Source organism: Accipiter gentilis, chromosome 31 (assembly GCF_929443795.1).
Source record: "Accipiter gentilis chromosome 31, bAccGen1.1, whole genome shotgun sequence".
Classification (NCBI taxonomy): domain Eukaryota; kingdom Metazoa; phylum Chordata; class Aves; order Accipitriformes; family Accipitridae; genus Astur; species Astur gentilis.
This window is the reverse complement of record NC_064910.1, coordinates 3898169-3923380: the sequence shown is the minus strand read 5'-3', so window position 1 is coordinate 3923380 and position 25212 is coordinate 3898169. Positions and strand designations below refer to the sequence as shown.

The following is a 25212-nucleotide window of genomic DNA, read 5'->3' as shown; positions in this document are numbered from 1 at the left end:
ACATTTCTCCCGCCGAGATTTTCCCGTAACACCTAAAACATCACCCCTCCGTTCGCACGCTCCAAGCTCACACGCTCCCGATAGAAAGTATTGCTGCGTTTTCTACCCCGTGTCACAAAACCAGCGGCACGCTGGTACGAACAAAAAAGCCTGCTTTTATGTACAATTTGTATATCCTTTTGCAAAATCCTTCCATGTGTTTGGGGGTTGAAGTTATTATATGAATAACACTGAAAATACAGTCTTCCCTCTGTGTTAATGACCTCTCACCATCCGACTGCACGCTGTTTCTCAGCAGTGCAGCTCCATGTGTCGGACACGTACAAACTTTGGCCTTCTGCACTTCAAGGACATCCCGAGTAAACTCCAAGGACCCTCTAAACAGTAGCCTGACTTTGAAAATATCCCAGGCAGTATCTCATCAGTAAACAAGTAAAGGCACGGTCCTCAGTTCCGATGGGTTAATTCTTCCTCTCTTCCACTGCCTGTTCCCAAAGCACAGCTTGCAAACGCTCCTAACCCTGTCATACTCGGCCCATTTTTATTTTCAAGTCAGAAGAGTGTGCACTCCCCAGCAAGGACCATTTCCGTGCCAACTCCAAGCTTTCAAATCATCCATCTTTCTGCCACTTTGCCTGAGGATGTGGTACTTTAGAGAGGGCAAAACGGCTTCTCATCTACTTGGAAATCTGAGAGCTCGTTTTCCCCAGTCTTTTCCTCATACGGTTTATCTTTTGGAGAGAGAGCAATTACGGACAACTTGTGGAAACCTTTTTCTTGGCCATTATTAGGATGCATGCAAAGAGTTGTATTGCAATATCTCACCTTAAAGTGGCTAGGTGTAGCTAACCGTATTTCTAGGCTCCCACTAGGAACAAAGGAAACCTCTGACTTGTTTCAAGAACTTGTTCTCCTATACGTAGAGGGAACAACATTGTTTTCCCTTGGCTGTCTTGGAGGAGTACTGGATAGCACAAGGCCTGATTGTTTGTTTGTTTGTCTGTTTGGTATACAGGATTAGGTTTTTCTGGTGATTTCAAAGAAGGTATCCAAGCTTGCACGATCAAGCTTGCCAGGCTGTACCTGCTAAGGCTCCTTTACCCTGTGCTGTGCAAAGAGTCAAACCAGATGCTTTCCCAGATATCAATGGCATTACAAGGAGGAAGCAGAAGGTGAAACACTGTATCTAAGTGGCTCCTTGATAAGAGGATTAATTTAAAACTGTACACTTTGCTCATTTAACTTTTTTTTTTTTTTTTGGTGAGGAAACATAAAACGCCACTGTAATTGTACTTTGGCCTGTGGGAATAATATCCCAGAAATAACATCTCTACTTGAATTCTAGTAGCTTAAGATCTCTGTAGGGCTGCTTCTTTCCCTGCAAGACCTATAATTAGCCATCCATTATGGCACTGAGCAGTAATCCCAAGGAAGCCCGTATTTCCCCCACCTGAGTACCGAATCCCAAACGTGCCAGCGAGCAGGTAGGCAATACTCTGCAGTTCACCCTCCTGCTTGACACAGGCAGCTCAGGGGGGGGGTCGGAGACCCTCCCCGGGACACCTCGCAGGGCTTTTTGGCAGGGACACCCCGTGGGACACCCCGTGGGACACCTCACCGCTCTCGGGTGTCTCGTTCCGTGTCTGACACTGCAAACGTTGGGATTGCTACGCTCGAAGTCCTAAAGCTATGGTGGTGTGGTTTGGGCTGCGTTCCCCCTTTCTTTTTGCTCTGGGGTGAGAAAAGAAAGTAGTTTTCCATTTAGGAAGGGTGGGAAGCCACTAAGCCAAGCACTCCTTTCCTCTGGGAGGGGAAAATTTCTTCAGCCTTTGGACCAAGCACGACTTCTTTGGGGATGGGGATGGGGATGGGGATGGCTCGGTGGTGCCACTCCAGGTCTGGCATTCCGTGCCTCTGGGACAGCTCACGCTTTCCCAGCACAACCGGAGGGGATACGTGATACTTCTAGGGAGCTTTACTGGTCAAACTGAAGACTGAGTTCAGATGGGGTGAAATGGTGCATATGATGAAGACCTGGCTAAAGGCGTTTCCCCATGGTTTTGGGAAAGATTTTAGCTTCCCTTAAAATAAATAAGCAGTTTTCTCAGGTAAAGTACCATAAACATATAAACTGTTCCACTTAGCAAATCCTACACTTGAATCGGTTTGTATTTTCCAAAGCCTTTTCCCAGTTTTATTGTCTAAAACTCTTTTCTGAATTAGAATTGAATTTATAAATGGTTTCAGTTGCTTAGAAACAGTGTTGGCAGGGTTTGTGCGTGTGTGTGAACAAATTACTGGCTGAAAAGACTGCTCCTTTCTATGTGTAACCTTTATTAACATTAATGCAAACTCCTGTGTGAAAGTAGCCTGGAGAACTCTGCAGTGGTGGACACGGGACTGATGAGACCGGTCCTCATCTTCACAAGCTTAAGGCACTGAGACCAATGTACAGACAGTCCTCAGATGTGCCAAACTTCATCCCTGCTACAACTTCTTCTGAACTACCAGCCAGCCTAAACTTATATTTAGAAAAGAGATTGAATCCCTGGCGTGACAGCTCTGCTCTGATTTTGATGGCAATTACCAACAACACGGGCTTTCCAAGGCTCAGTGGCATCAGGAATGTTGTTTCAAGGCAGCTCTTGTGTTGTACCCTCTAGCTTCGATTGCGAGGTAAAGTAAACAATGTTTTCTACAAACACTTCATTGCTACAGATCAATGCCACCACACACTCAAATTTGCTTTTCCCAGATTCAATGTCATCAGGACAAAGAGGGTTTCTATAAAGTACTGGAAATCTGGGGTCAAGGGCATGAAGGCATGCACGAGGTGTAATTCTCTGCTAGAGTTTTAAACGCGATTATTCCTCACAAGCAATATTATATGTTGATGCTCACCACCCTGCTATCACTGTAAGAGACAAATCTGTGACCTGCTTCACATGCAGATATACTTCCACTTCACTTTGCCACGTGTCTTTAATAAAGAAATGGATACAGAGAGAAGCAAGTTTTGACTAAAAGAAGAGTTCAAGTTCTTCTGAAATTCCTGGTGATCTTCCTCTCCATGATAACACTGAGTTGGAGGTTTGGACAAAGTTTTAGATTAAATCTCTAGTCACTGCAACAGGTCAGGCTTGAAAAAAGCATTTTGCACTACCAGTTAGGTGCAATTTCTTTATCTACCAGTTGTAGTACGTGTTGAAGTAAATCTCATATTACTTGTTCAGTAATGTCACAGGCCTGATCTTGTTCCAGGCTTCTTTGGAAACATGAGGGTAAGCTCCACAAGGCATAGGAAATTTATAAATTTTTTTTTTTTTTTTTTTTTTAAAGAGAGTGAGCTCAGATTTTGAATTATCAGTGGGTTTGGAGCTAGAACTCAAAAAAATCCCTGCTTTGATCTTGCTCCTGAGCCAATTTTTTGGTGTTCTGTTCTCACTGTGATTTTCTTAAAAGTTTGTTAAGACTTAATACTTGGTTCATATTTGTGATATTAAAGTACCTACGTAATTTTGAAACCCTATGAGTGTGTTGTAAAGTGATCATATTTATATTCAAGTTAGGAATCCACTATAGGCAGTAGCAAGCATAAAAGTTGTGGTTACTTGGAGAGCTGGGAAACACCATGGGAGCAAGAAGGAAGAAAAACATGATGTACTTAGGGAAAAAGAAGTCATCTGATGACCAGGGAGATGATCAGGACCTTCCTGGAGCTGTTAGCTAAGCAAGTCTTCTAGTTGCCGGACTCAAGGAGGTCTCGACACAGCTGCCCATCCACAGGTGCCTGGTGCCATCCGAGATGTCCTACGGCACCCTGCCATAGACATCTTTCCTAGCACATCTTAAATGGCAGGAGCCACACAAATGCAGGCAGGTGAGTACAGCTCTTCAGAAGGACCTTTTAGTCATTTAAAATCACAGGCAGAAAAGAAGCAACACTGAAAGATCTCATCCTCAAGACCACATAAAAGCAAGAGGCAGAGCGATTTTCTGATTTTGAGCTATGATGGACGTCAGGGAAAGAAAATAGATATAAACTTCCAGTGGCTGGTGCCCACACAATTACTTAGTCCTACATGAACTGAGGGTGAAGATACTATTTTTCTGACTTTATACTCTTAGAGGTCACAAGAGAAAAGAATCACATCATGTGAAAAAGTGCCACACAGAGTCAAACTAGCTGTGTTTTTACCTATAAACTAAACATATGTGTAGGGATTATATGGCATAATAAATAAAAGTCATCAAAGACACTGTCCCTCTGACTTTAAAGCAGGTCTGCATTTTAAAAGCAGGGAGAAAAATCTGTAGTTCTGTCAGGTAAAAGGGGACAGGCTGGAGAAGCAAAGACAAACCCCAAACCGCCTCATTTCCCTGAGCAAACGGAGCCTGTTCAGTGTGAGCACAGTGACCGTGGCTGCTTAGACCTCTCCAACTTTTCCTGAAAAACGTCCTTATCGAAACCTTTTGTGACGACAGCTGCGATTAGCGTGCAAGTTGCACAGAGCAGAAAGAAGCTAAAGAGCAAAACTGTCATTGCACGGGCAACCTCAGCTGTGTACTGACCACCACCATCCTTGGGGCCTTCTGATTGAAATCTTCAGGTGGCTCCGTGTTCTATCATTCCATTTTGAACAAAACCTACAGTATGTTCCCACTGTTTCTCACTCCCTTCTTAATAGTTAGAAATTAACACCCTTGACAACCTCTTAAACCATACTGTTTGGCAACTATTTTACAGCGTAGGCAAACATTTGAGTTTAGTGTTAAATATGCTGGGTGTTGTACAGTACACAAATAAAGACTGTGTCTTCCTCGAAGATCTTACAGTCTGAAAGATAAGAAGATGAAAGTGTGCTTGGGAACATGAGTAACTGGGGGGACTGTGGGAGGGGTTCACCTCAGTTAAAAAGTAAAAACCTGGAAATCACTCAAAGAACTTACAGATTTTGGTACGGAAAGTGTGTTTTTTTTTAATGTATAACAGTTTTGCAATTAAGAAAAGAAGGTGAAGCTGTTGACATTTACTTGTGCCTAGTTTTATTCAGACTTAGGTAGCGCATTGCTGCTAATTCTCCCGACAGCCCTAAGCCGGCCACTGTGCCACCCTGCTGCGGCCGGTCTCTGCACAAAACCAAATGCTCCCACTCAAACCACTGGTCCTTGTGCATCAGCATCCCGACATCCCACAAACAACTCGTTGGGTTTTGACCTTAAGAGGGCTTAGAGGGAGAGCTTTAGAGACCAGATTTCTCTTGTACATGGCGGATGACTTTTCATTTAAATACAAGAACTTGTCAGACTTTTTTTTTGCTTGCATATTCTTAGGAAAGTTATGAGTCACAAAGTAAACAGAAATAAATATGATGTAATCAGCGTGTGCAACTTTCCATGATTCAGTTTTGCAAATACTTCTCCGAACCGAACATATCTATATTCAGACATCAAACACGGATTAAACACAAGGACCCACCCGGTCACAAGGGCACCAGACCGCTCCATCCCTGGAAAGGAGTAGCTGGGGCACAGCAGCAACGTTCTCAGTGCTGCCCTGCCCCTTTTGCTCATTTTCACCTCCAGGTTTCTAGAAGCAGAGTTTATTGGTACAGGAGACAGAGGGACTCGGCATCAGGTAGCACAATTTTTTCTAGGGTACAGCTGTGGTGTGGTGGGCATCCCTGGGTCGTAACTTCTTTGTGTGTCACCTTCCAGGTGACACTTGCATCCCACAAAAAAAAGGACAAAGATTATTTCCTCTTTCATTCTTAACGTGGTTTAGTACATATCAGAGGGTGCCTCTGTTGGTTTGGGGATCATAACCAGGATAGCTCGTTCCCCAGTGTTTGAGTTCAGACTGATCCCAGGTCACACAGATGACAGAGCTGACTTTTTGCCTTAGCAATGCCAGAAGAGTTCTGATACTAATGGGAATGAGGTAGCTGCAGCTTCTTTTTGCAAAGTGTTAGCAAAATGCCACATGCATATGAAATGAGCGATCCCCGGCGTAATGAAGTCACGCGCCCATTGTTTGTACATAAAGGCAAAGCGTGCCGTTGTTTTGTGAATCCGAGTGACACGCTTGGAGCCGTCCGTGGTTTGATTTCAGGCCAGTGAAAGCCAGATTTTCCTTTTGCTAGAGTACCTGAAAGGTTGGTGGAGCAGGAGGCAGCTAGTGCCAAGGTAAAACTATGCACGTCTCTTGTCGTATGTCTTCAAGTGATACATTCCAGAGTTGTTCTTCATTTAATCATCCAGAGATAAATAAGCTAGTACTTATTACAATCTAATTATTTTTTTAAGCAGCACAGCTAAAAGATAATCTGTGCTACAGAATTCCTAGTGCCAAAACATCCAGGATTTTTTACATGTAAAATCATGAAACTGCTGTGCTGCTTTTGAAGTTTTAACACACACATGCATTTGCTTGAAAACTACTATGGCAAGCAACAAACACTCTTGTTTGGGTCCGGTCCTTCGAGGTGCAAGACAGGTAGTTCTGCGCTTAACTTCGTGGGCTCAGTCCTCGCAAGTCTGACCGAGCCGATAGCATTTTTGAACCGCGTGTTTATCTCTCAATGCAACTCAAAAAAAAGAATCTGCGGTTTTAGTATCAATTAGTCTCCTCACCAAAAGTTACGTTCACAGGTAGAGCACTGAAGAGTTGTGCGCAGGAAAGAGGCTTAACAAAGACACTTTGAAGGTAAAGAACCCAACACAATGCCTTTTTCTTTTGCTTCTCTAATTGCTGCAGATGTTGTGTAGTCGCACCTATGAAAAGTTAAATATTAGGTCTCTGTAACATTTTTGATCTTCATTAATTACAGCTCAGAAAAGCTTACAAAAAGCAGCCTGCCTCTTTAACACAAATAAGATTAATTGCATGGTTGTTCAGAAAATGAACCACCAGTAGTTAAACAAAAAATGTTTGTCTTTAAGCAGCCCTTGGATGATTTTTTTTTAAAAACTGTTACAGGAAGTGAAGAGGCTGCCAAATTACCATGCCCCTGAGCCCCACTCTCATTATCAGCCTAAACGAACGCACACACCCCGCCACTTTCATCCTTTTCCAGGTCCAAGAAAAAGAAACAGGAGGCATAAAAAAAAAAAAAAAAAAAAAAAGCCCTTCCACACAAAGAGGTGTCTCTGAAGTCTGGAATGCACCCTGGCTGTTTGAAGACAAGATTTATACCTGACACCCTCCTTTAAGCTCATTGTCGAGACTCGCCTGCGTTCAAATCAACCGCAGACTGGCTGCTGCAGGTACTTCATCTTACGACGACCACATCATCTAAGATAAATGCACCAGGAATTGCTATCACTTTGAGGTGAAAAAAAAAAAGAAAAGAAAAAGAAAAATCAACCCCCTGATGGAGGTAGTGGGTGGAGGGAAGAACAGACGGGCACGAAGCCCTGCGTGGGGGTGTTCCCCGGGAAGGAGCCGGCGACGGCTGACGGTCTGCGGCGCGGGGCGCAAGGATGAAATGGGTTTGGCTGCCGGTGCCGGCACCTGCGTTTCGGCACAGCCTCCACTCGCCATCGGCGGCCAAGGCTGCGGGACCGGGCGCGGGGCGGGGTGCCCTATAAGCCACCACCGCTGCCGGGGAAGCGGTAGCATTGCCGGCTGCTTGCGAAGGACTGAAAGGAGGTGGTGGGTTTTTTTGACTTGGTGGGAGATGATGAGGAAGACTGAGGCATCAGCTCATGCCGTCCCCAGATTTTTCTGAGACAAGCCTGGTTTCCTCATTTTAGGCATACTCATCCTCTCCCTAAGCAAGCTGTGGTTAGACACTTTCATTCAGCCTCTTAAATTCCTCTGGACGAAAACCCTTGGTGGTAAGGACTTAATTTTACACTGAACCCGTCTGATGGGAGGCAAAGCCATAAAGCACTGAGATATACGAAGCCAAACGATAAGAGGGAAAGAAAAGAGCGCTCAGGACGTAGAGAAACACAACTGAATATCCCAGAGCTCAGGCTGCCGAAACTCTAGCATTAGCAGGTGTTGCACTAATTACCGAAGGCTTTGAAGTGACATGGGCAGAAAATGTCTGTCATAAAGAGAGAATAACACCCAGCAATTTGCAAAGATATTTATTGTCTATATCGTCATATCGCTCAAAGGCCCGATAAAAGTTGGGGCGTTAAGGATGCCATTCGTGGTGCAGAACCAGTTAAGGAGCGTTTTCCAGGGTGAAGAATTACCATGACATTTGGAATAATGCTGTATTAAACTCAAAAACAATTGTGAGGAGATATTCTGGAATGACACTGATAGAGAAAAGAAGGCAGAAGAATTACAGTATGGGTGGTTAATATAAAACATAAAGTCAGAAAAACTTGACTTTCTCAAGCACTTCACAATGCCTATCTTTGATCCTGGGACCAGAAAGCAGTATGGGATTAGCAACAAAACTCAGGATCCTTAAGGGCTGTTCTAGCACCACAGATTGGCCCTGACATTGGGGAGGACCCATCAACATGCTCTGGATTTAACCCAACAGAAAGCTCTAGATTGGGTTTTCTGACTCTCCTTTTCCAAGCAGTTCAGAGCCAGGCCTTTACGGGGCTTCTTCCAAAATTTCTGGGCTCACAGGGATGTTTGGGAAGTTGAGATCTGGGAAAAAGGACCTGGTTTAATCCATTTCAGTTATAGAGCACTTTCTATATTTAGGATTTTAAATTATGTTTTATTAAGAATGCAAATTATGAGCATTTCTAGGACTCCAGGTACTTGCATGTCCCAGCTAGCACATAAACCTCATGCCATTACGAATCTGAATAAAGCAGGTTAAGTTTGCAGCAGATTTAAAATAAGGCAAAAGGCAGGGTGGGAAGAGAGCCCGTACAACATGTTCAACACCTACCCACTAGGATGGGAGGAGAAACATCTACACTCGAGCTGAACCGAACTGACACAACTGCCTGTGAAGCTGCAGCATCAATCTCAGCTTGGCCACAGGTATCCTGTTCTATTTTCACATTTCAAAGATTTACCATTTATACTTTTTTGTTTTCTCTTCTGTGGTGTGTTTTGTTGTTTGTTTTTTTTTTCCTTGGGGGATGATGTCTTCTATCTGGTGCCAGCAGGAGGTTCTCAGAGAAATCAGTTTCATCAACCCATGACCAATCTATTGAAAAATGGAGCATGGCTCCACAGCAGCAATCACAGGAATCCGTTGCGGACACTTAGCCTGGAGCCTCCATGATTTCCGACACTGAGCATCTGAGGAAACAGCATTCAGTATTTCATTCTGACACTTCAGCTCTTGACAGCACGCTACAGAATGCTGCTTGAACCCAAAGTCAAATGCAATAAACGGCGCGCAGCTCTGCAAAAAAAATAAGCGTAAGCAAGGCCAGTTCAGCTTGCCCTATCTCACAGGGAGCCGCAAGAGAGGGAAACAGGAATATGTGGCTCTAGGCAGTCGCCCCATTGCTGCCTGCCTGTTAAAAATAACTTGCAATTTTCAAGAAGCAGTGACAGGCACTATCAGGGCCTCCTGGCCTAACGAGAGCACCAGCAAGGAATTAGGCAGCGAATGCCCTGGATTCGCCAGCAATCCCTTCTCCAGCCCGCGCAGAGACGCAACCTTTCTCCGTGTCCTCCAAACGTTTGCTATTTTCATCCCCGTTCAGTCCTTCGCCTCGTACTAATTCAGCTTCGTCCTCGACACCAGCGCTTCATGGTGCCGATGACTCCTTCTCTTCACCTCCGCGTTACGCCTCTCGCCGCCCTTCCTCACTCTGCTCCAGCTGGAGCAGCACATCGATGGGAAGCACCACGTACCCCTTCCCCTCCTGCCCGCACCCCGTGCCGTTCCCGCAGCCACTGCTCATGTCCCCGCTGCTCTTCGTACACCCAGGAGCCCAAACACGACCTTGAGCATCCTTTCCCCGACCTTCACGCGTGCTGCAATCCTGACCATATCTGCTCTACCTGCTCCCTTCATGCAGACGTTCTCCATAGTTGTTCAACTCCCCCAAAAACTGAAGGTGGCAAAGACACGCTGGGCACGTGCTGGCTCTGCATCGGAATAATCCCAACCTGGAGCGAAATCCCAGGCAGCTCACCCTCGCCTGCTTGGGATCCATTGCCACCAGGGTGACGTGACATCATGCACCATCAGCCTCTGCCTGCAAAGGGGTGGTGGGTCACGGCAAGATCATCTTGCAAAGTGAAACGTAACGACACAGTCATGTTTATGGCTTGTGAGGGCCGCAAGAAGAGCCCCCTCCTGCCATACCCGCTCCTCTCCGAGAGCTGAGGACAGCCTGCCTGGTCCAGGTGGTCCCTTGGAGTTCCCCTGGTCTGGGGTAGCTCTTAGAAGACGGCTTAGCCTGACTAAATGTGTTGCCTTGTGTAAGCAGCAGAAAAAAAAAAAATCACACTTGTAGCTGTAGCAATGGATTCTACAGCAAAATCCTATAATAGAAAATTATTTCTTTCCATGACTGTTTGCTTGAAGTAAGTAAAGGGTTATAGAAACAGCATTTCTGGAAGATACAACTATCAAGTGCACAACAACAACTGAGAAACTACATTTCTTTTACAGCTTGTCTAAAATGTCACACTGTGTGGAGACCCGGGGGCATGTTTTAGTGATGTGCTTTAAAATGGTGAACAGCAAAAGCTAATTCTTCTCCAAAAAAGGATGCAAGCAGGAAACTTGTTTAAAGGACAAAGCTTTCAATGCATAGCAAGTGCCTGTGTTCACATGTGCGCTCAGGTTGCTTTCAGAGTCGGGTTTTGGTTGTCTTGGCTCTGCCTTCTAAGACATCTCCAAAAACTCATGTACACGCCTAAGTGCCAAATGTGTATATTGCATCTCAACTTCGACAGCAAGTGACAGTTAATTAAAACCATGCATTACAGAGAGCTCGCCCTTTCATGATAAATGATGGTATTGACAGATGAGTTATTTTTACGTTATGCTTAATTATGTCAAAGCTCGACCCACCCGTGTGCAACAGAAAGGGTAGCGTTTTTGTTTGTTACTAATAAGCTGCGTCTGTTACTTTTCTTCTGCGCTATTGACATGTAGTGAAAAGTGACCCAAACCTACATACGTTATATGTCAATTAAACCCATTTCATTTTTGTTGTCATGTCATGACATAGTGGGTACACAAACCTGCAAAAAGAAAACCCATAAGACTGCTCGGATTCTTGGCACCTCCTGGTGATGCAAGTTTAAAGCCTTTACAAAACAATGACTGAGTTTCCCTGTATGCATGGAGCCAGTTCTATACATTTTCAGGTTGTTACACATAGAAAGCTCCTCACCTGAATCCCTGAAGTCCTGTTTATCTCCCACACTTCTATTCGTCTTGTAGGCAGAAGCCAAAGCTGTGTACAGAGCTACAAAATGGCTCTTCCTAATTTATGTGCCTAATAAAACAAACTTCTCCAAAAGGGAATAACTTTAGTCTTCAAAACATCAAGACCAGATGGTGCTGCCCTCACTCGCGGAGCGGCACCAGCAGCTGAAATCAGTGGGCCTACTAAGAGAAAAGTGTATTAGCGCAGCTAGCAAAGTCTCCTAAATAAAAACCAAATAGTCTACAATAAAAGTGGTTTTTTGAAGTCTACCTTTAGTGTTCAGAAAATATTATAGTTCCTGTAGACCATTTTTACTTCAAAGCCAGGCAAAAGCCTATAAGTGAAAACCTAAGATGACCACATTCATACCAACAATTACCCCTTCACTGAAGTTTGCCCCTGCAACATCTTGCTCCTAAATCTCTGCCGTGCTCTCTGCTTGCACTCTGAATAGCTGCTCTTGAACAGATTAAAAAGCATTGCTACTCTTCTTAGTAAACACTGAAGGCTTGCATACAGGGTATGGTTAGCACATTTCAGAGGAGTATATGGTTTCCACAGATCAATTTATTAGTGGAGTAGTATGACACGCTCAGTAAAACGGGACGACATCAAATACTCCCTCTGTTTAATTTGGAACAGGGAGCTGAACTTCGAACTCCCGTCTCTCAAGAGTGCCAAAACCATGGGGTTATTGGATATTTGCAGGAGGGCTTTTCTTCTCTTTTATTTTTATTTAAAAAAAAAACAAACACAAAAAACCCAACTATTTCTCCCAACTTTAGCTGGATTCCAAAGCAAACGGCGCTTGTGTCGCCATGGTGTAATTTCCCACCCACTCTCCCTGGCTTACCTGTGCACCCCCCAGCCCCTCTCCCAGCAGTCCTGCCCACTTGGACGGCACAGGAATCCAGTCCCTGGAGGTTTCATGATGCAGGTGGCCGGACCAGGGCGCCTGGAGTGCTCCAGCGTGGGAAGAGGCTGCCCTGTGAGCCACCGACAAATGCACATGGCAGCAAGGTCTTTGCAAACGTCCCAGAGGGGAGACCTTCAGCTGGAGCTGACAACCAGCCACAAGACACCGACCCACCAGAAATCAACCTTCATCCATGCTGGGGCTCCTGGAGCTACTTTGCCTCTTAGCCATTCCTGATTTAAACTAGCCTGGGCTAATTTCTAGCACATTTTTCCTAAGAAAGTTCCCTGATTCAGCAGGGATCAGGCTAGATTCACAACAGGAGCAGTGCCACGATGGACTCAGCGCTCCACGGAAGCCACAGGAGGTGGCAGCATCCTTGCCAGAGGCAGAGCCTGGTGAGAGCGAGACACCTCGGAAAAGCAATCCTCAAAAGCCAGCAGATACGCCTCGGCCATGACCCTGGCAAGGCTTAGGAACCTGGCAAGGCTTTGCCATCCAGTCCTGCGGGTTCCCCGCAAAATCCAGCCTACGGAACCCCTCCTACCACTGCTCCGCATCTTTGCACTTAATAACCGAGTCAGCCACGGGGCGACGCAAGGCCAAACGCCTCTGCCTGCCTGCAGAAAGGACCCTGCTTTGTTTGAACATCATTTTGGAAATCTTCCTCCCCGGTGGCTGGGGGCAGGCTGGGTGGGCTCCACGGGCTCCCTCCTGTTGATGCTCTTCTGCTTTGCATCAGACAGGTTTTTTTTCTCTTTTTCACTCAGGCACATGACTCCCAAACTTAGCGACTGGGGCACCACCTGGGACAGGGTTTGGAAACTGGGCTGCAGTTCTTACTCTGACAAAAATTTAAATATCTTGTATTGAGTATTCCCCAGAGCCCACATTTCCGCACACCCCTGGCAAGTACCCTAGCCACCAGGCAGCAGCATTATTTTTCTTTTGCTCTCCAAATAGTCACTTATGCCAAGGAAAATGTAACAGTTAAAAAAAAAAAAAGATGGATGGACAGACACCTCTTCCAGAACACACAAGCACCGTTGTGGGAAAACAGCTGAAGCGTCCCCAGGCTGAGAAGCACATCGAGTCCAGATCTCCCACCTCAGCTCCCTAAGCGTGGACTAAATGTAAAAGTGTGGCCATTCTCATCAGCAGGACTTAGATGTGGTGTGTGGGTCTGTTCATCCAGCACAGGCCAGGCCAGGTAAAGCATGTCCAGAAGCACACGTTCAGGCATGCAAGGAACTCAGTGGATGCAAACGTGGGTGTTAAGGAATGTAGGTACCTCTGGGGTGAAGGGGCAGGCGAGCAAGTTTTCTTGGGATCTACATTTTAGACTTAGCGTGTGAAGTGACAGGTCTGCTAGACACCCAGGTTCCTCTGTGGGATTAATTCCATGGAGGTGATCTAACAGAAAGTATCTGCTTCCCACCTCGGAGTGCTCCCCAGTCAGAGATTCAGAGAGTGCCTGCTGTTCTACGCACTTTCACACACCCATCACTAATTGCTCTTCTGTGATTAAGGAAAAGTGTTTCATCTTTATATAGGAAAAAGGGTGAAAACTCCAGATGAAAAATATCGCAAAGTTAAACACAACTGCTTATGAACTTTCATCTGTTCTGCAAAAATGGACATGTTTATGAAGCTAAGCAAAGGTCTGCGTGCAACACTTGTTAAATTAATCCAGCTAGCATCGGTAATGATAGGGAAAATACCACAGACAGCAGCCTTGCTTCTGTATGTATTTCTGGGCAACTTGAGCTGTTAGCACTGCCTTTGCACTTGGCTTTGCAAGGGGAAAAGCAGATGCCTTTCTCTTTCGTTCATTTTGATTACACTAATACAGTTTTGGCAGCTCGTGCAGCAATTGTACCCTTTCTTTAAATTTTTGTCCGGTTCAGTCATAGGCACAGGCAACAGCAAATAAAAGCACAACATCCGCAATTTGTTAAAAAAAATGGCAAAAACACCCATGACATCAGGACCGAGGGAGCATCTCAAGGCTTTCCAGCAAACTTGTTTTAAAAGGGGTGAACAGAAAGTACTGAAGGAACAAAACAAATCCAGGCACCACACTTCCCTCTCATTTTCTCTGCTTCTGTGTTTTAGAATTCCAGAAGAAAAAGCCAGCGCACGTACAAAAAATTAATTACTTTAGGTGGTAAACACATATATCATTCCACAGCTTTTTTCTTATTTTTGTCATATATTTTTTAAGAAACAACCTTGCCACACTTCTTATGTGCATCTCTGAAATTCTTCAGGGATGCTTGTATAATTAGGAAGAACTTACTGAATTAGTAAGCCAGAGTACTTTGGAAAGGCATGAAAATAATTTAAGTGAGAGGCACAACCGCGGCTGTGCTGTGGGCGAGCAACGCGTGGAGCTCAGCTCGACTACAACATTTTGCTGAAAGCAAGCATTCCCTTCCAAAGCAGACAGTGCCTCTACCACCCGTACGCCCATCGCCTGGCAGTCGCAGGCTCGTACAGCGATGCCGTACAAAGCCCTTCTGAGCCGCTACAAACCACAGCAAGTTCAAAACCTGACTCATGTCTAGAACTTCGACTTGCTTGCTGTTACCGGCTTAGTCATTGCCAGCAGCCCTACATGCATCTGCTAATCCTGCGGTATCCTCAGCACCATTCCCTCCTGTGGGAAAGCCCTGGTTAGTCAGCCTCGCAGAAAGGTAGGGTATTGTGATATTTCTCTTACCATTGCGCTGCTTTGTTCTTCTTGCATTCCCATCTTAATGACGGCGCGAGCTGTTGGCCTTCCACAGTTTCTTTGTGCCTATGTAAATTCAGCGTTTGATGCTGAAGAGGCGGAGACGATTTGTAAGTCAAGGGGCAGGTGTGAGTGAAAGGAGCAACCCAACAGCCAAACTATTTGAAAAAGAAACCTTTAATGTCTCATCAGCTCAGCGCTTGAAAAAAAGCCTTCATAACTTGCCTTGAAAACTGGAAAAACAGGGTGTCTAGCTATAATTTAAGACATTAATAACAAGAAGATATTGCAGTTCCCTGACATATTTTGACTTTTGCACAGCGAAATGCTATCTTAAAACTAGGTCTGATTATTAATATGTGAAACACTGTCAGTGACAAAGAAATTAGACGGCTTGGTTTGTTTCTCATTCATTAGCCAAAATTTTAACGTATTTTGAGAAAAGAGCCCAGGCTAAATTTTAGAGGGCACCTGAAAAAAAAATGGTTCTTTCCCTTTGTTGAACAGACACACTGACAAGTATTTTGGCATGACCAGAAGTTTGAGCACACTGTGACAACTTTACAGGACTGACCATGGTCTTCAGAGGTATTCAGTGGCTACCATGAGCCCCCTAAAACTGTGGCCTCAGCATATGACACCCCGATTGACAAACTAAGTTTCAGCAAAAAGTATTTTTCACCGGCAACCACTGAGTATGCACTCTTTCAGTCTGGATGTCTCCTTTTCAGCACATAAAATGCAACAAAGCAAGAACAAATACACTGTGCCGTAAGGGAACAGAGGTCAACATGAGCCATCCGAATTCCCACAATTTATTTTTATTTCCCTGGTCCAGGAAGACTTTTAAGCATGGAGTTAAAGCTTAAGAACATGAGTAGCTTACTCACCTTCTGTGGGACAATTTGCCTATTTGAAGTTGTGGGTGTGCTTATAAGCTCTGCCATGTGAGCCACGATATACAGAGAACAGTCATATACAGCCTCCTCTGCACAAGCATCTTTACAGTTATCACAGCAATCTCAATAAGAAACCGAAAGTCAAATTTCCTATTGGACTTATTCCTTCTGCTGAAATAATCAACTTTCTACATGGTTGCCTCATCTAGAAAATTTTTATGATGCTGGTAGATGGGCAAATGCAAGCATCCTGCTCCTTGCGCCTTCAAAGCTATCACGTAAAGATAACAGTGTCTTCTTTTAATCTTTTTTTCATTACTGAATATTATGCTTACAACAATCCTGCTTTGCTACAGATGGTTTCCTGTTGTTTCTGCCAAATGTGAAATAGCTATAAAACTTGAAAAGGTTTTGATGTTGTCACTGCATGAAAAATTGCATCTACGAGGGAAAATTAAATATGAGCCTTAGCCTTTAATTGCTTTAATCTTACTTGCTAAGTGAACTTTTTTACCCCCACCCCCAACTCAAAGCTTCCGATAACATGACCTGAAGGGAAAAATATAGCTATGTATTTCAGTCAGGTATAAAGCCTTCATTAACAAAAACAAAAAAGAGGAAGGGGAAGTAGACAATTCTCATGTCCAGACCAACCAAACAGCCACCAACTCCAGCTAACAAGAGCGGTGCCTTTGGCTCAGCTTCATAAAATATGTAAAGTCATTTCTGTTAGAAGACAGTGAAGTTCCTGTTTTCAGTGCTATAATAAGGAAATCTGTCATCTTAGCAGACAAATTACTAGAAAATGGCTTGTGTACTCTCAAGGGGACAGAGCCTTTGCTCCTTGCGTGGGCAAACCTCAGTGAACTCCGTGACAGCTTTACTTGAATGCAAAAGGTGTGTTAAGAAGTACTTCAAAGAAAAACTGAATTTTATACATTTCTCATACAATGAGGAAAACTGTTGATGCTCTGATGCTCTCTATAGGCATAGATTCAGCGCTGTATGGGACAAGGGCTAGAGAAAAGGTATTTTACCAGCAAAGGCATGGGACGGGCACGTGACTTACGAGTGGAGCATCAACGAACGAGAGAGCTACGCAGGCACTCTCAAATTTCTGCCAGTATTTGACTGGCACCCTATCAACATACTCATTTTCTAGAAAAAGCAGTGAGCATTTAACCACATCCTTCTACCAACAAGGTAAGGCTGTGCTCACTGCCATGGATCTGCCTGTACAAGCACTGAGGGTAGAGGCAGAGAGAGCAAATATTAGAAATCACTCCGTCATTTTGAGTGCATTTGTCTGCCTGGTGCCTTACACAGAAGGCCTGATATCTTAGGGCTCTGCGGCACAAGAAGCAAGCGCTCTGTATTACACTGGAGATTTGGCAAGCACCCATTTCTGCAGGAAGAAAGCATGAACTGTAATCTCACCCGACCAAGACATCAACCCTCAACTTTCCAGCTGCTCAGACCTCTATTGTTCATTCCTGGGGATGGATCCAATATCCATTCGCTACAAGAAGAGATTCGCCCTCGGTGCGAAGAGAAGCTGGTGGGATTTTAGTTTCTTTTAACCTGCGCTGTCTCTCTCTGCTCTGGAGGCTGGGATTTAAAAGCTGAGGCAGAGGTGACATCGTGGGCAGGAGCGAGTGGTGGAAAATGTGTACGCTCATCAAACTGCAACCAGATGTCTCATCTCCGTGTGGACATGCCTCACTCGTGTGCTGTACCCCCAAGGGCACCGTTCGCTGCCTCCTCAAAGTCCTCCTGGTGTTTTCCCATGCAGAGATACTCGCACCGGAGATTATCTGTTTGTTTATTTAGTCTGACTTCCACCTAAGCTAAATTAAAAACCAACCTAATCCAAGCTCTGGGAGACCTGCACCACACAGCTATGGACAAACCCCTGTCGCTCAGCCCAGCTGTGGCTCCTGGTTCATCGTAAAGATCTCCAGGTTGGGAGATCCCAGGGGCTGCTTGGGACCCGCGCGGTTGACGTGCTGGACCGGCTGCCTGCTCCGAGTGACCCCCCACGGCACCCGACTTTGACGTCTGTGAAAACCAGTGGCTCCTTGCTTGGGCCAGGAAAGCATTCATGGAGAAGACCCTTTTATTTCTCTGTTGTAGCGTAGCCTGTGTAGAACTGGAGCTTGGATGAAAATCAGAAATGGGCATGCAGGTCCCATTCGATCAGCTGGTGACATTACTGGAGAGTCTCCTGTTGACTTCACTGGGAAGTGGATCAAGCCCCTGTATGTTTGTTCGTTTATTTATTTATTTATTTATTTATTATCAATTTTGTCATTTGGTCACCAGCTGAATTATTTGCACCTTTCACATCCAATTAAATACCACAAGCTGCTAGTGCAGGATTTTTTTTTGCAACCGGTTAGAAACCATGATAGAAAACATAACCCTGCCACATCAGAGATGTTCTTCATGTACCGTACTGTATTTGCATCTAGGTTTCCTTGTTGTTAGCCAGTGCCATCTGTTATCTGTTTTGGTCTGCTTATGAGAACTGGTAATTTTCGAAAATTGAGAGCAAGGAAAGAACAATGGCTTTTTCCTTTGTATTTTACATCCCAAAGAAACCAACTGGATCTACACATGCACACAAAAATATACCCCTCCAACTGGCAATATGTTAGCACATGCTTTCTTCTGTATGGAAAATTTAAAGGGACAGGGCTCATCACGGGGAAGTATTTGAACGTAATGAAATAAATCTGCGCCCCACAATGCTTGGATACTCTCTTGTGCTTTTGTCTCTCTTGGAGGGTGCTGACGCTCCGACTCGGTGATGGACGAAGCGGTGACAGCTGAGATAGTTACTGCCCTCAGCTGCACGCCCTGCCCTTCTCGTGGAAATTACTGCCCTCCTACAGCCGGCACGACTGAACGCTTCGTGAATCCCGTTTTCAGACTGCCAGACTTCGTGCCAGCCTCGGCTCACGCGGGTCCGCCGGCCCGTAAACTCCCGCGGCTTGGAGGCGAGTGGGCGAGTTGTTGAGCGATGCCTGCAGTGCAGGTGGAAATCTCAGAAAGAGAAGGGGGTGGCCAGCTGAAGGTGATGCTGCTTCACTTGCCCCCCCCCCCCCCTCCCCCCCAGTCACGGGTCACTGGACGGGTGGCAGCCCACAGATCACTCTCTCCTATTTTTGGAAATACAAATGCGTCTAACTCAGGGGACACATTGTCACCAGCTACCCACCGAGAAAAGAAATGGCAAAATCTCAAGTGACAAAAAGAGAACACATCCCCAGCCTTTTCTGGGGGTTTTGGGGGTTGGGATTTTTTGTTGTCATTGACTGGATTTTTTCTTTTGCAACTGCCCTTTGGGGACAGCGTTGAACTGACTAAACTCTGCTCCTTTGAGGCCTATTGCAAATTTTTTTGTTGACTCTGATAGGAAAAGAAACTTTAGGATGGTCATTTCGAATTCCTTGTTGTTATAGGTGGTAAATTTACGTCCCATGTTTGAGGATGTTGTCTGTTCTGTAGTTCCTAACTATAGCAGGCTGCAAACCAGCACCAGGTAGTTCAACAGATTCTGCCATTTTTAGCCTTTAATCTTGTCTGTTACTCATATTTTTCAGTCCCAGTTTTTCTCTTCCAAGACATGTGATCTGGATGTACAGGGCCTTTTCATCTCCCTCTTTTCAGTGACAGAAGCCAATTTCTATAAAGCCTCAATTTATCAGCTATTAGTATACAGATCTCTTTCCCTCCCCGGTCCTTCTCCCAAGCAGTGGAGTGTGCATACAGTTTTGAGAGAAAAATGGAGCATGTCACAGGAATGCATCCTTCTAGCCTGGATAATCATAAATATCTAATCCTGAACTATTAAAATGGTTCTTGCTTAAAATGAAAAGAAAAATCCTGACACTCAATCTGCAAATAATTGTAGGCTGCTTAACAGGCACTTCAGTAGTTTTTCTTTGTGATATATCTGAAGGAAGAGATGGATGCACTGTCAGAATTAAAAGCTCTCTCGGTACTTGGCCATATGTTTCTGCTTTGGTCCCCAGCCTGTTACTTTGCTGAACAGAGGATAAAGGCTGGTCTAACAGAGCTTCATATACAGCACAACCTCCAGGGGAGGTGGGCAAAAAGGGAATCTTGCCAGGGTTCCTTCTTACCAAAGAGCTGGCTTGGCCTTGGATTCAGCCAAGGTTTGCAGTACCGTGTCCTGGCCGTAAAGCCTAATGATCCAGAGGTTCATTAACACGATCTGCAGGGGATGTACATCTCTCAGCATTTGCACAGCGGAGACAAAGGCAGTGAGAAACTGGAGCTCACATATTGTTCTATGCCAGGCTCCAGTAGGAAAGCAAATATCTCCTTGAAGATTGGTTGGGAAGGGTTGGATGCTGGAGGTGTGCAACTAGGTTGATCTTGGCCTTTAAGATCAAAAGGGTCTCAGGTCTATCAGTATTTCAGGATGCCACAAGCGTAGTCAAGCTAAGCGTTATAAATTCTTTTGGTTTTCCTCCCCACCTCCCCAGTGGCCATTGGCCGTACCCAAGTAACGTTCCCAAAACACAGTTTACCCTGCACGTATTTATTATCAGAGCAGGTCCCTGGATAGTCGGTTCATCAAGACCCTCCTAGCCTTGCCTGCACAGCAAGTCAGGCAAGGGACGGCCGAGATACCACCAACTGCTGGAGAGGTTTCTTGTGGGGCAGGGAATGAGGCAACATCAACCTCCTGAAAAAGCCTTTCTGCTCTAAAACCGACACAACTCTGGCAGTCCCTTCTGCCACATAAAATCTTACCAGCCCTGCCCTCCCAAAAAGGAAACGAGCAGAATTTAAGGCACTGAATCCAAAAGAAGCTCAGCTCTGCAGAACTGAGGCTGAAAAAGAATAAATGCCAGAAACTCTATGAAATCCACCAGGGACTTTGCTATTGATTTTGCACTGCAGATGGTCAGACGTTATGGTAATGTGGTAATGTAAAACCTGTTGCTAGATTCATGGCGGGTGATTCAGCTCAAGCATTGTGGATTAACTTCACAGAATGCCACTTCTGACAGTTCAAAACCAGCACTCGCCGGTGTCGGATCAGGAGGATGTGGCCCTGACTCCATCTCTGCAGAGATTTGAAAATCCACTGGCAAAGCTTTAACTTCTTCAAAAGACAACAGCAGATAATGCTTTAATATAGTCTCTGTTTATCTTTTATTCTTTTGTTTCTAATGGACTCCTTCTGAATTTGAAAATAACTTCCCGTCTACTTTTGTTCTGATTTTGCCAGTGGGAAGAAACAGAAAAATCTGAGCTATGTCAAACTAGAAGAAATGTCTGCAAAGCTAACATGGTTCAGGAAGCTGCGTTTGATCACTAACTGTTGCCACAGGGCCAGCAAGAGCTGGGCACACCACCTTTGCGGGAGCTCTGCCATCGATTGCATGGGCCCAGGATCTCCGTTTGTTCTTTATAGAACTGGACGAGCAATAAACAAAAGAACAACAAGTTACTTGGCCTCCAAATAATATTTGGATGTCCTAGTCTTCCGCTGTAGGAAGCCAGGTTCTTAGTTTTCTGGGAAAAGTATGGCCAAGCACTTTGTCCACACAGTAGCCATCGGCACGGGTCGATAATACTTGCCAAGGTGGACAGTCATAGAAGTCACAATTCCATCCTTGTTCAGTAATATCTAATCCCTTACAGGGACTTACCTTCTTGGAATATACAGGGCAAGAAAATGCCTCTGTTTTTGCAAACGACTCCCTGCCCTAACGATGCACTGGCCAGAACATTTCTACGTATTAGGAAGGAAGGGTTTTCCCCAACAAGAGCTGCTGCTCCAGGAGCTGTTGGGTAAAAAGGGGCACCTGTTATTTTCTGGATGCCTCATAAAAAATATAGTGAGTCTTGAGGGTCAGGAGGAGGGCACTGGAAGGCAGCAAAGGCAGAATAACCAGAGGGAGAAGCGGGATATCTTTAACGGGAGTGAATGGAAAGGCTGATCTACTCCCAGCTCCTCATAAATGACTCACGCAGGGTGTGGTCATGCTGGAACCTCGCGGGTTATTCTGCTATAGGCAGTAGCTCACATCATTGCAATTTATCTACCCTTTAGCCGAGAAGAGAAGCAGCACAGATACGATCTGAAACCCAGTTCCATCCTAGCATGGTTAAAGGAAACAACTCTGTTGAGGATATTAGAGGGGAATTCCTCCACTGATGACAACATGAGAAAAACATTATCTTAATATTAATCTTATCTTCAAAAGCTTATGCTGCTATTTTTTGAAAACTGAGACTTGGACCACTTCTCTAGCATGGCTACATGGGTTCAATTAGAAACTGTAGACTCTGTCAAAATATTCCAGTCCTCCAAGAAATGTCACCCATCCACATAAAGTTGAAATTTTTCATGTGAAGCCATTTTCAGAGGAGTTCTAAACACCTCTATGGTACAACTGCACTCAGTTCAACATTTTCAGTGAGACGATTTCCACAGCACACAATTCAGTACGATCCCTTGAAAATGACCGGCTCACAATCTAATGTGAAAAATTAAAACATCACGTGTTTTCCCCCTGGCTGCAACAGAGAAACAAATGCCTATTTATGGCAGCAGTTTTCTGTAAAAGCTATCTATCTACTCAAAAAAAAAAAAAAAAAAAAGCCTGCTGGCTTTTTCTGGGCACATTCTCATCTGAGCTCTCTGTCGCAGTCAGACTACCTTCTTGCAAACAGCAACACAACTACGCTGTTACCTTACAACCAAAAGAGCTGGGCCAAGCTTTGGTAACAGTTTCACCCTTCTCAGACATCTCCAGTGAAATTGGGCTCACAGGAGCTTACCTGAAGGTGAAATTGTTCCCACTGAGTGGAGTGGAGCCACACCAGCTGCTGATGAATATATTTCCTTCGTTTGATTGTTCTCATTTCATTTAATTTCAAACTTAATTTCTTATCAGTGTTGGTCTTCAATAGAAGATGCCTAATCTTTCTTTTCTTTTCACTTTGTACATCTTGGGCATCTCTGACAGAGAAGAACAAAGAACTGAGTAATCCTGATCACAGTCACGGGGTTTGACTCCACTTTGCACAATCACATTAATTTCCTTTTAAAATTTGCCATCTCCCATGATTTTTCTTACAGAGCTGCCAGAGGTTTCCACCATTTGCCTACAACATTTCAAGACCTATCATGCGAAATTGCAGCGTACAAAATCATCTCCCACCTCTGCTGCAGAGGATGCAGCAGTAGCCATCGGCCTCGTCTATTCCAGCGAAGGGCAGCCATAGGTGTGAAAGCTTTCCTTGTAGCTGGAGGCATATACAGAGGTTTTGGGTGGTACCCCACGGAGGCGGTGATCCCTAAGCTCCTTGGCACTGGTGCTCTAGATGAGGATCTCACCCCTTACCCCCATGGGGGACAGATCCCAAGTGCTATCCAGTGCCTCTTCCTACAAGACCTAAAGCTCCACTGGTTGCAAAAATGAAAAAACTTTTTCTCTTAGGCATACAAGTGCCTAGCTGCACTTTTTCTAATCCACAGCACCAGTGCTGCAGCTGTGGCGGCAGCAGCTAGAAAGACCCAGCTCAGTACCAAGGGCAGACTTTCATAGTCGTGCAAGGCTCACGCAAGACACGTTACTGTTGGAGTGGGTTTTGCAGCCCTGGCTGAGGTCTCTGCTCCCCCCCAGTTAGCTGAGCTGGGTATTTCAAAGCTACTCCGGCACTACAGCCTGCCGTGCGTGGAGCAGGTACGTGATGCCACCGCTGCCCAGGCGCTCCTCGGTGTCGGTGGCAGCTGGCTTTTCTCTCCGGACCTCAGTCCCACAGCACCCTTTTACAGCCAGATTGTGGAAGCAGGGAAAGTAAAAATCAGCACGCTACAGACACGTATTCCCACGGATATGCAGTCAGCCGCAACGCTAGCGATGCTGTGATATCTTACAGCATTGGTTGTGATCTCAAAAGCACAGTAACAGTCTAAAAGGTACAGGCAAGTTAGTTTATAATGTTAACACAAACCCCCAAACAGTAGTTCCACTATCCTCTAGAGAAATACGTACTTCCACTCAAATAAAAAAACCCCACTGGATCCTCTAGAGTTTGTGAACTGGTCAGAACATCGGTACTCTTAATAATAAAAAAGTCTAAAGCACATTTGACGTGAGGAAACTTTAGCTTTTAAACAAAGATGTTACCAGGAACTGTAGCTATTTTCTAGCATTCACAGAAAAAAAAAAAGAAAAGAAAAAAAAAAAAAAAAAAGCAGTTCTTTAGTCCAATGCCAGGAGCAGAGAAACTCACTGAACGGTAGATCTCCTTCAAACGAAACCTAAAAACGACACGATTTCCAGCCACAGCCCTCAGCGACATCCCCATGGCAGAGCCACGCCGGCTTCGTGGAGAGGTAGCGGACGCGCCCGAACGCGAGCCTACCTTGCGCCGAAGGGTTCACCACCGCCGAAGGCCGGAGAAGAAGTCCTCCGGCGGGTACGGGACTCGGGCTGACCACTCGGTCGGGTTCTCGCAGGTGCTGAAGCTCGGGCACGGCCAACGCGCGTCTCCTCTTCTGGCAGATTTTGGCATGAATGTCCCCAGCTGGGTCCCGGGGGAGCCCAAACGCAGCAAAGCCCACCGCCCCGCGCTCCCTTTGAGGGCTCGGAGGAGCTTCCCAACAACTTCTTCCCCGTTTGCTTTCCGACGAGGAAGTTTTTTTGGCAAAGCCGCGGGTGCCGGAGCGGGCTGAGGAAACTCGCTTACCCCATCTAGAGGTGCACGGCAGGAGGAGGAGGAACCCCCCGTCCCGCTCCCGCCGAGTTCGGATTTCGCTGGTGAAGAGGAGGAAAAAGAAGGTTTTTGTCGGGTTTGGTTGGGAGAAGGAGAGCAGGACCGTGGGGGGCAGAGGAGGGGAAGGATTCTGGGGAGGTCCTGGGGGTGGAAGGGACGAGGGGGGGGGGGGGGGGGGGAGTTTGATGGTTGAACCGGTTCAGTGCAGCGAATGTCGGTATGGCAAAATCAAAGTATTCTACACAAACACCTTGGGTTTGAGGGAAGTTGGGGTGACTCTTCTGAAGCCCCCCTCACTTTCTTACCCTTCGACAGCAGGTTTGGGGACCCCTCCCAGACTTCATCGGGGCAGGACAGCGTGGGGGACCCCAAGAATCCCCAGGACCTGTGAGCAGCCCAGGGCACGCAGCTCCCTGTTGCTTTTAGCAAATTCTAAAGGAATAACTTTGATGTTTTTCAAACTGAAAGTGTCATAGCTAGCTTTCTGAACCACCGATTCTTTTCTTCCAGAGCAAAAAAGAAATATTCTTATCCTGTTGAGCTTTCTAAAGGTTGCAAATTCTGGCTGT

At 45.5% G+C, this 25212-nt stretch overlaps 1 protein-coding gene across 2 annotated transcripts in view; it reads right to left on the bottom strand.

Moving 5' to 3' along the window:
* EDAR (ectodysplasin A receptor) overlaps nucleotides 1–24532 on the bottom strand; it is a 71876-nt gene extending 47344 nt beyond the window's left edge. For both annotated transcript variants that reach the window (XM_049834349.1, XM_049834350.1), the window contains exon 1: nucleotides 24293–24532. The gene's annotated coding sequence lies outside the window, so the exon portion shown is untranslated. The remainder of the gene's footprint in view (nucleotides 1–24292) is intronic.
* Nucleotides 24533–25212: the final 680 nt, after the last annotated feature.